The following is a 12158-nucleotide window of genomic DNA, read 5'->3' on the forward strand; positions in this document are numbered from 1 at the left end:
CATGTAGGTACCAGCCTGTGTATGTCACATCCCTCTTCACAACTCTCTGTACAATACAATACAATATGTGATTATTCCAATTAAGGTCCCTCAGAAAGCAATGACAAAGATGCAATCATAATTCAGTTATACAAACAATACAGTACAAAAATACAATGTTTGATACATGTACCAGTGTGATAATAACAAAAACAATTATATAATATGATTTTAAATGTTGAGTTCTCTGCAATAAGGATGTTTGTGGAAGTGTGATCCAAGGGGAGACAAAAATTTTGGTTAACTGATTGCTTACATGTAGCTGTATACCATGTAGTCCAAATAATTATGACGTCTTGAAAGGCTATTTTAAAATTTTTCAGTGATGCCTTCCTACGACGAAGAAAAAAAAGACGTCATAATTATTTGGACTATACAATATACCATGTATCCTCGTCTCATGGGTTTTCGTGCTATTAAGAATGCATTGTGAAGACACAATTTCCATTGAAAAAGCATGCATAGTACGAATTCATATGATGTACGAAAACATATGATCTGACCATAGACATTATTTGTGTGTTTACCAAATTTGCGATCTTTACATTAGAAATGAAGTTCACTGTTTAATTCTATACACCAACTGCTGTGTTATAAATTACTATGCAGGACGCAATGATTACCGTACGTATATTGTTGAGAACTCCGTTGTTTCGAAATGACATTGATCAGATGACCATAAATGACAAAAATGTAAACAAAACAGACATACGCTTTGTGTGTATAACGTTCTGAACAAGAAACCTGATGCATGTGATCAAAACTTTTACAATTGAATAAGACAGAGATTGGTGGATCGTCCCCTTTCTTACAATGTGGTAGATTTATCATTCACTGACAAATCGTTGTGGAATTTGCGTAAAATACATTCCCGAAAATATCCATCATTTATATACTTTTAAAACAGAAGAGTTTGAAGAAGAAAGATAACTCTGTCAGTCACTTTATCTCATGCCTTCGATACGTCTGAAGATAATTTACGATTCAGTTTAAAATGGAATTTGAAAAAAAATATGATCAATTTGAAGAAAAAAAGATATGCAAAAACTACGCACTGTTCAGGATGAGCTGACGATTTCTAACAGTATAATTCGCTAGATAATTTGTAAGTTAATTAACATGAACACTATGAATGATATTACTCATGTATATATACTGCTTGTTTGTTTTGTTTATGTGTTTGTACTATATCATTTTGTACGTACATTATGAGGGCCCCAAGTAGGATCACCCTCTTTAAATAAAGAATATTATTATTCAGTATTATTATTATTTATACTTGGGGAAAAGGCAATTTTTTAAGCCCAAAAATCCGTTTTTTTTTTTTTTCTAACAATTTCAATTATTTTCGCGTTTTGCTGTATTATATGAACATAAATATACTAAAAATGATTAGTATTTGCTATTTACTATCAATTCCAAGTTTACTATCCACCAAGGTCACTGATATACCTGACACCATACACCGACGTACCACTAGTTATCATTAGTTGTATTTCTAGGCCTCACTAAATTAAAACTTTTAAAATAGAATGGTAGTAACAATGTATGTCGGTATATGCCGGAACAATTTTCGCGGTCCGGCTTCAAGACGAGCATTACTGCTGCATTAGACGTATTAGAGATATATAAATAATGGTCATGGAATAGGGGATCATGACCCAGCAGGCACAAAACGTTGTATCAACGTTGATCCAATGTCAGACTTCAACGTTGTCACAACGTTGAAACTTGGGTTAGATTTGAAAGTTGTAATGACGTTGAAATCCTGACGTTGAATCAACGTTGCAGTTTCAACGTTATATTGACGTTGATAACATGTTGAAATCGGGTCCAGTGAGGTTAAAATCAGGTCTGGGTTAGGTTGAAATCAGGTCGGGTTTAGGTTGAAATCAGGTCGAATTAGGTTGAAATCAGGTCAATTGTAGGTTGGTTGAAGATTGGTAAAGTGATGGTTCTCAAGTGTAAATTAATCCTTATTGGCACGTGTTCAAATACAATAATAAGATATCTGAATTATGAAATAACTCACTTTTTTTATTTCAAGTTAGAACAGCCATCAATAGTTCATTTCTCAACAAGAGACAACTCCAAAAAGAGCATAGTAGACAATCACAATCAAACCCGAAGAGGAGAAACAGTTAGAATATCAAGATTTTATTTGAAAACAAGTATTTCAATATTAACAAAGCTTTCTTTTCTAGCACATCAATTTCTCAAACAAAGGAACACATGCATCAACTTACTACAGCACATTGTTTTGTTCTGGTTGATTAAGTTTTCCAACTTATTCAAAATCATGTAAATGAAGCAAGTTTGACACAGTGACACAAAATGCCTCCTTTGTTTAATGTGAATACATAGCAGGACCACTTAAAATAACTTCGCATTTTAAGTTTTTGTTATCCAATATTTAGTTCTATTTTGTGTCTTTTTTTTTAATTTTTATTGATATCTTGTCGATCTCAATTGTAACTTTTTGTGGGTATACCGGATATGTGTTTTTTACATTTATCTTTAAGGCTTTCGGAACAAACCATTATAATACATCACCAAGCTGTTTACTCATTCAATCATTATCTATACACCCGATACAATTAAGTTAACCAAACAAACAGATGAAGAACACCAAATAATGTATTTCTTAATTTCACTTCCTTTTTTTACTAGTAACTAAGTTAATTATAGAAATAAATAAATAGGTTTTTAAAATGAAAAATTTATTTTGTTTTAAAGATCTATTCTTTTGGCCTAGCAACTCATTCTGCTCTCTTCACACTTCAGATGTCTTGAACACTGCTAAGATATTTTGGATTCTGTTGTCTCTTTGTGGCAGTCTAGAACATCATCTAAAGGCCTGGAAGAGAAAGAACATAAATTTGAATTACATAATAAAAGTTGTTTTCTTAAGCCGGAAATATTATCAAATTCTACCAATAACAAAAAAAAATATTTAAAATCATAGAACGCAACATGTCCATTTGAAACTATTGTCCCAGCTTGCATCAATAACATGTAATAACCATAATGTTCAGATACAGTTGAAACTGTCAAAGACGACTGATATTTTTCGAAAATATCAAAAAGACCAAAACAGTATCTAAGAGCAGACCATTTCTATGTGGTATCGAGTTGTATTTGAACGAATTGGCTAGTATTCGATGACCCCCTCCCCCTTTTCTGATATGACTGATTCTGTACATCATAACATGCCTAGATATTTTATTGTTAGTTCGCTGATTGGATATTATATGCAAACAAATCATTAAACTGTAATGACACGAAAATGAGTCAGATTTAGTAAGATGAGACCTTGTCATAATTTCTGTGAACCTGGGAACAGTATATCTATATATATGTTCCTGTGTGAACGTAAACGTGCAAACAAATAATTTGATCATTTGAATGTGTTTGTATATTTTATGATTCTTTGTTAATCTAACTGTAAAACATACTTACGCTAACATCAAGAGGTTTACACAGAAAAGTCTTCTCTTGTCTTTATATTCTTTAGACACAGTTGTTCACTATTTGTTTATCAGTATGGTGCGATAATTTGTCAAGGATAATTTTCAAAATTTTCAAAACGGATGTTGAATGGAGGTGCGCGTGCTAGCGTCCGCATCCGAAAGAAAATTTTCGGACCTCAACTTAAAATACCGCGAAAATTTAAAAACTACTCAATTATTATACTGAATACATTGTACATCGATGATATTTTAAGATCGTTTATATATGTTAAATATTAATCGGTAAAAATAATTAAAATAAATATATCAAAAAATTTCTCTTATATATTTAAATGAAAGAAAGCAACTTAAAAATCGATTTGATTTAAAAATATAAATAACAAAATATATCATATTCATATAGATACACATATGGTTAAAATAGCATGAACAGGTTTTGAGATCTCCCCAAAAAATAGAGAATCATCAAACACAAATTATTGAATAATGGTTTTGAATTGGTTTATTTAAAGATACTTAAAAAATAAACACAACTTGAAAAAAAATTAAATGGAAAAAGCTGTGTTATTTGTGATGTCTCCTGACCCCTTGTTCTTGCACAAAACAACAGTCCGGTCTCCCCCCTTTTTTGTGGGAAAATTTGGTTGATTATAAAGGGATCATGGAAGCATGACAGCAGGAAGCCCCCTCTGAACTCATGCTTATGGCAGTCAGTGGACCCCCTTATAAGTATTATGAAAAGTTCTGGATTAGCCACTGATTATCCAATCGTGTATAATACTGAACTGCCCCTTGTCCTATCTGCTCATCAAATATATCTGTACACCTCGATTTTGACAATTAGATTTTTCTGTCGCGAATGACAGACGTTAACCCAACGTTGAACCAACGTTGTTGTTTAAACGTTAATTTTAACGACGTAAATTCAACGTTGAAACAAAGTTGTAAAGTCAACAATGAATATTATGACGTTAGATCAACGTTGAAATTAGGTTGATCAACGTTACGACCAAATTCCAACCAAATTTCAACGTTGTTACAACGTCGAGTGCCCACTGGGGAGGGATGGAGGTCCTTCATTTCTGTGTTCTTTAATTTCTAGGTTATTTTTCTCTATTCTTTATATTTTGTGTATTATTATTTATATTTTAGCACACATTATTTCTTACTGTATGACTGAAGCATATAAATGTGTTTAGCTGCTTTGTCGTTTTCAGGAGACTTTTCCAGTACCGGAGTATTCTAATCATTTCCGTTAAGTTTGACACTTGATCAATTTCTAATGTGATGGCCAGTTGGCATACTGTCTATTAACACTACTTTGTATCCTCTTTATTTTGTATTTTTTGTTCTAGTGGTTAGGGGGCTCCATTGTTGTATAATTAAAGCAAAAATATAAATTAGCATAACAGATTTAATTAAAGTCGATGTATCGTACGTACGTAATACAGTTTTGTCTATACACAGTATCTCGAGCTCTATAAATCGACCGAATCTAAGAAGGTTGTAAACTTAAGCAGAGACTTAATTATGCCCTAAAAAGATCTTCCATTGTGTCACAAAATACCACAATTGACCAAAAAATTAAACAAATTAAGATATGCCACCACTAATGTGGATTCAGACTTAGGACATGCACATTAAAATGGTAAATGAACATATGGCGGTGTTAAGCTTTTTTTAGTTCTCACAGCTAAAGTTCTTGAAAAGTGGTGGTCCTAAGGTTTTGATCACCAAACATTTCAAAGGACCGACACACTTATGACATTTTGCAATAGAAATGATAGTGAGAACCAGCAGTTTTTCTTCAACGACCACCAGGGAAACAAAATTTCGAGAATTATGATAATTATTCTCAACCCCTTTTATTTTCAATCATACAGTGGAAAAACCAAATGTACTTAAAGAACGTGCAATAAACATCAGTACAGAGCAAGCGCTAAACATCAGTACAGTGCAAGCGCTAAACATTAGTACAGAGCAAGCGCTAAACATCAGTATAGATCAAGCGCTAAACATCAGTACGGAGCAAGCGCTAAACATCAGTACGGAGAAAGAGCTAATTATCAGTACGGAGCGCAAGCGCTAAACATCAGTACGGAGCAAGCGCTAAACATCAGTACACAGCAAGCGCTAAATATCAGTATAGATCAAGCGCTAAACATCAGTACCGAGCAAGCGCTAAACATCAGAACGGAGCAAGAGCTAATTATCAGTACGGAGCAAGCGCTAAACATCAGTACGGAGCAAGCGCTAAACATCAGTACAGAGCAAGCGCTTAACATCAGTATATAGCAAGCGCTAAACATCAGTACAGAGCAAGCGCTAAACATCAGTACAGTGCAAGCGCTAAACATCAGTACAGAGCAAGCGCTACACATCAGTATAGATCAAGCGCTAAACACCAGTACGGAGCAAGCACTAAACATCAGTACGGAGCAAGAGCTAGATATCAGTACGGAGCAAGCGCTAAACATCAGTACAGAGCAAGCGCTAAACATCAGTACGGAGCAAGAGCTAATTATCAGTACGGAGCAAGCGCTAAACATCAGTACAGAGCAATCGCTAAACATCAGTATAGAGCAAGCGCTAAACATCAGTACAGAGCAAGCGCTAAACATCAGTATAGAGCAAGCGCTAAACATCAGTACAGAACAAGCGCTAAACATCAGTACAGAGCAAGCAATAAATATCAGTACAGAGAAAGCACTACACTATTCACTAACAGGTTAATAGCCTACTGCATGATAACAACTGTACAACACGCGTTACGTGAAACAAAACAATAATACACACTACCATTGTTATATCAAAGCATGCTAACAGTTACAGAATCCAAGCTCATTAAGCTCTTAATCCGCTGATATGAAATCAGCATGCGTCCTACACTCCTATGTGTGATTTCATACAGTAATGTCACAAAGAGCGCAAGGAGATCTATACGATCGTGCGCAATGTTCAGAACAAATTGCGTTTTGAATTTGAATGCAGCAAAAACAACAGGAATAGTTTAGTCTTGTTTCAATTATAAACGACGAAAAGAAAAACAACTATCCTCTGTAGTTAATAATTGTATTTTTTCTTTTTTTGTATTACATATTTGTGAGGCTTAAAAAAAACTCATTATAGATACCAGGATTTAAATTTTGTACGCCAGACGCGCGTTTCGTCTACAAAAGACTCATCAGTGACGCTCGAAACAATAAAGTTAAAAAAGCCAAATAAAGTACGAAGTTAAAGAGCATTCAGGACCCAAAATTCCTAAAAGTTTTGCCAAATATAGCTTAAGTGATCTATTCCCGGAGTAGAAAATCCTTAGTATTTCGAAAATTTCAAAGTTTTGTAAACAGTTAATTTATAATTGTGACCATATCAGTGATAGTTCCTGTCAACACAGAAGTGCTGACTACTGGGCTGGTGATACCCTCAGGGAGAAAAATTCCACGAGCAGTGTCATCGACCCAGTGGTTGTAAAAAAACCTCATCATAAACATACATCCGAGAACACAGTTATTTCGTAGTGATGCATTTCTTTTAGATAATAAACTCAAATAAAAAAATCGCATCTTCTCGATCTCAAAGAGATTTTTACAGTGTAGTGTATATATATATATAGTAGTTGTTTGTCATTTCGTAGTTTTCTTTCCCCATGGTGTTGTCTGTTTATATCATATTGGACTTATGGATTTTGATTGCCCTTTCCAAACCTCTGTTTAACTTAAAACACAAACATTATGAGTAAGAGCTGCTGATATTTTCTATTTGACATAAATTGTCCTAAAAGTACAATAACAAAACATTGCATAGCAAACTAAAGATTGCGCAACACTAACCCCACCAAATTCCGGGGATGAACTCAGGTGCTCCGGAAGGGTGGATAGTGACATCTACACATGTGGCACCTGTCGTGTTGCTCAATCAAGTAAAATCCGGTAATAATTCGCTTTCGACCATGTCACAACAGACGAAAAGAGGACGAGATTGTTGTTACGACAAGTTAAGCATATCTGTGATCATATGTGACGCAAATATTTAAAGCAAGGGCGCATTACATTTGCGCGCATTAGGGAATTGATTATTTTTACTATTGCACAGAATATTTTATTACATTTGCATGTATTCTTTTTACAGGTACCACAGGTACAATAGATTGTTTAGGAGTATCATATAAAAAACTTTTACTTCGAAAAAAAAAATTGTAAAATATATTTTTTTTTCATATTTGAGGTCACAAATCCATATACCCTAATCATTTGACTAATTGTATCCGTTAACAGTAGATATTTTACGGTAGTGAACTCTTTCCTTTTGAAAAAAAAAATACGCACGACTTAGTGTAAGAATTCCATGAATATTTTCCATGGAGTTTCGTATCTAGTTTAACAAGATTTTCTACCATACTGAAAATATCAAAAATATGATGTTCTATAGTAATTTTTACGCGCAAATGTAATCGAATGTAGAACACCTTAAAGCACATTTAGTTTAACTACTACGGTTTTTTTAAATTTATGACCAACATTTTTACAGTGTAATTTTAAGGCCCTTCTGGCTATTTTATGCATAAAACACGAAGACTGAAATTGGGAAGGTGTTGAAAAAATGGAAGTAATACACTGTCCATACAAGGGACTATAAATTTTGTACTCGTTACGAAAAGAAAAAGGAGGATAAATGTGGCACCCGTCGTGTTGCTCATGTAAGTACAAATCAGGTGATAAGTCTAATTCGGTAGGTTATATTCCAGCAAATGAGCACGGGATTGTGGTTACAACAACTGGATACGTGAAAAAGATATCCCATAACGGTCAACCAACTCGTGATGGCGTCCGTAAAATTTGCGAAGGGATGATTTCAATTTCACCACCTGGAACTCATGCATTAAGTGTAGTGCCAAGACCATGTCAGATGTGACAAACAGTTTAGACATATTTTATTATCGAAATAATCCGAGCCTATTGTCATCATTATTTCGGCAATACAATATGTTCATCTGACATGTTCATGACACACAGAGATATTACAAAGAAAACTTCTGACTTGACTTAATTAACTATATATATACCAATACTTTATTCGTTAACCTAAGGATAATTTTGAAAGGAATTATAGAGTTTAACATTATTTTATTTTATTTTAAAATTCAAAAGCCAGAAAAGCTCATGCTTTGATCAGCGAAAGGATCTAAATTATATATATTATATGCGTTTGCAGCTATTTTGACTCCATTTAATGATGATATAATCATTCTTTTATTACACAAACATGGATTGGTGTCATGTTCTACAGTAATCTTTCTATCATTTCATCTTCAAGTTTCAAAGGTTTGTGAAAGTAATTGCGAAAATGGTTAACATTACAATCAATTCTTTATAACTCCAAATTGTATACATTAAAAGGTAAATTTTAGTTTGCTTAAAATTTTCCGGCTGCCAAATATTTGACCTATGGTTCCAATGACAGATACAAAATTTATTTTGCTGCGCAAAAAACGGTGAATCGACCCATCAAAAGCAAAGCGGGTTACACGAAATGTGCTACCATGTTAGACATGTTAATGTAACTCTCTTTCGCCAAAAATAATTGTGCCTCTTTATCAGAAAATGACATGCAAGTTTTGCGTTATCGCAGGGAATTAAAACAAAAATGAGGAATTTACGCTAACCACACCATTTTACAATTATAATGGTTTATTTGTGCCCTGCACGTGTCTTTTCTATCATTTTTAGAATCGAATTCCATGAAAATCTAACTTCATCACGTACAAAATGATTAGCAGCGGGAAGATCTGTTTTAAAACAGACCACGAAAACGTTATTGTTTACTTTTCAATTAGTAAATAAAACTCACAGTTCAATGAAAGCAGCTATGTTTATATCATATAAACTACCATGTGCCTAAGCATGCTAAGCATGAGAATCAGAAATCACAAATGATACTATTGGTGTGTCATGGAACTGAAGGTTTATTTTTATAATTTATTTCATTTAAACAAAATATCCAGTCACTTAACGAACAATTTGAATGATTTATTCACAGTTATATCAACTCAAGAGTTCTGTCTTACAATCCAAAATATTAAAGTGCAGGACTAAACGGTTTCTATCTGCACGAGGTAGTTAAATTCTTCAATATAGAAATAAGGAGATATGGTATGATTGCCAATGAGACAACTATCATGGCCGCCAAAGTTAAAATGAAGTGGATGTAGGCAATTATAGGCAACCATACGGCCTTCAACAATGTGAGAACCCATACGTTATAGTCGGCATGTTTGCAAACATTCTTTGATCCTAAATTGTTTAAGTTTGTTTTACTTTAATGACTTGTTTTATGTTGTTGTTTTTGCCGTCTGTTATACCGATATCGTTAATTTAAGTGCGTATTCTGATCTGGTTTTATAATAATACTCTATACCTTTTTATTATTACACTTATTGAAATTAAAGGGGAGGATTGAATGATAAAAATCTAGTTTAACCCCCACTTTAATCAACTCGAATAATTCAGCGCCCTCTTACTGCCAGTGTCTCCAGAGGAGTTAATGGAGTACCGTAGTGAGCGAAATATAATGACTAGATTATTCGGGTTACATGTAAATAATCATGTCCCAAGTCAAGAGCCGTCATCAGTGATTGTCTTTATTTATTTACATGTAAATAATGTAAGTGTTTGATAAAGAACCAATATTTCTGACCAAAGGATAGACTCGAAACATTTTTTCTCCAAAATATAACAAAAAAAGAGGCGGAATATACTAAGTGGACATTCAAAACGGATAAATCGAAAAAACGGACAACGCCATTCAACAGAAAAATAGAAGACGACAAAGAGGCAAAACTGTTCACAAAACACTACATATAAATCTGAAGACTGAGTAACACGAACCCCATCAAAAACTGTGACTAGATCAGGTACTACGGAAGGGTAAGCAGATACTGCTCCTCTGAGTGTCAAGTTTGGATACCCGAAAGGGGACTATAGCATACTGTTTTCTACAGAACATTACAAAAACGTACAAAAGGTAAATTGCTGTCCAATATTGAGATGTTGTCATACCCAGGACGGTCTAAATGGATAAACTTGCGATGTTAGTAGTTCAGAAGAAATGTAAATTTAAACTTCTGATCCTTCGGCTTTCCATACGGATTTTCCGACCGCCTGTTTCTTCCAATCAAGCAGTCAGTCTATGGAATTCTATTACCGTCAGCCCCTGAGGGACAGCCTTTAATTAAAGACATTCGTTTGTATACATGTTATATAGCTGCCGTAATGATCAAATCACAATGGAATTGAATCATTAATTCATCATTAGGAAATCACTTAATATGATTTCAAATTCATTGTCGGAACAGCTGTTATTTTTGAAATGTCCAAATCGATAATTACCATGAAGAGTTTATTTAACACGTCATGTTAATTATGTATACAGTATGTGACTTTGGAGTACAATGCAGTCGTTTATCTATCCGAGGTCTAGTTAACGACCATCTTCAATCTATTGATATAGAGGGACATAACAAGTCCTTAATAACAAAATAGTGTTAGTTCTGATACCTCTAGTATCATGCATATCTTTTAATACTATGATGATCTATATCTTTAATAATCTTTGTATTACGTCTATGTTCTTTTCTGTATAGAAGATTTTTTTTAATGAAAAAAGAAGATAGTGTTAGTATTATAACAGATAAATAAAATGAAGCAACAAAGATAAAAAACAAAAACAAAAACAAAAAACAAACAAAAAAACGGAAGAAAAACATCTAAAAAAACACCAAAAAAAACCAATTATATTTCAAATCAGATGTTCAAAAGAGATCATGATTTGGTAATTTGCAAACCAAAAACAGGTGTGTATGACAATTATTTGTTCATTAAATAAGATTAAGCTCCATTTTGTAAAACATACTGAGGTATAAAACATTAAACAAGATCCAGCTAATTTTGAAAAAAAGCATTCAGATTTTCAACGATACACAGCTATGCTAGAAAGACACATCCGTACTTTAATAAAATTGAGAATGGAAATGGGGAATGTGTCAAAAAGACAACAACCCGACCATAGAGCAGACAACAGCCGAAGGCCACCAATGGGTCTTCAATGCAGCGAGAAACTCCCGCACCCGGAGGCGTCCTTCAGCTGGCCCCTAAACAAATATGTATACTAGTTCAGTGATAATGGATGTCATACTAAACTCCAAATTATACACAAGAAACTAAAATTAAAAATGATACAAGACTAACAAAGGCCAGAGGCTCCTGACTTGGGACAGGCGCAAAAATGCGGCGGGGTTAAACATGTTTTTTGAGATCTCAACCCTCCCCCTATACCTCTAGCCAATGTAGAAAAAACAAACGTACAACAGTACGCACAGTAAAACTCAGTTTAAGAGAAGTCCGAGTCCGATGTCAGAATAGGAAACAAAAGAAAATAAACAAAATGACAATAATACATAAATAACAACAGACTACTAGTAGTTACTGACATGCCAGCTCCAGACCTCAATTAAACTGATTGAAAGATTATGTCTTCATCATATGAATATCAGGCACAATCCCTCCTGTTAGGGGTTTAGTATTATACCATCATAAAATATATGAGAAGAACATAACCCGTGTCATGCCAACAACTGGTTTTAGAATAAAT

At 33.8% G+C, this 12158-nt stretch overlaps 1 protein-coding gene and 1 long non-coding RNA gene across 5 annotated transcripts in view; both read right to left on the reverse strand.

Moving 5' to 3' along the window:
* The window catches only part of LOC127711193 (NAD(+) hydrolase SARM1-like), a 51216-nt gene extending 50285 nt beyond the window's left edge, over window positions 1-931 (reverse strand). For all 4 annotated transcript variants that reach the window (XM_052217163.1, XM_052217162.1, XM_052217160.1 and 1 more), the window contains exon 1: window positions 852-931. The gene's annotated coding sequence lies outside the window, so the exon portion shown is untranslated. The remainder of the gene's footprint in view (window positions 1-851) is intronic.
* A 1807-nt stretch (window positions 932-2738) lies between these two features.
* On the reverse strand, window positions 2739-3899 carry LOC127711209 (uncharacterized). The gene is made up of 2 exons (XR_007986597.1): window positions 3499-3899; window positions 2739-2896 (listed from the first exon to the last, which is right to left on the reverse strand). It is a non-coding gene; the product is annotated as an uncharacterized LOC127711209 (long non-coding RNA).
* Window positions 3900-12158: the final 8259 nt, after the last annotated feature.

Source organism: Mytilus californianus, unplaced genomic scaffold (genome assembly GCF_021869535.1).
Source record: "Mytilus californianus isolate M0D057914Y unplaced genomic scaffold, xbMytCali1.0.p SCAF_8, whole genome shotgun sequence".
Lineage (NCBI taxonomy): Eukaryota > Metazoa > Mollusca > Bivalvia > Mytilida > Mytilidae > Mytilus > Mytilus californianus.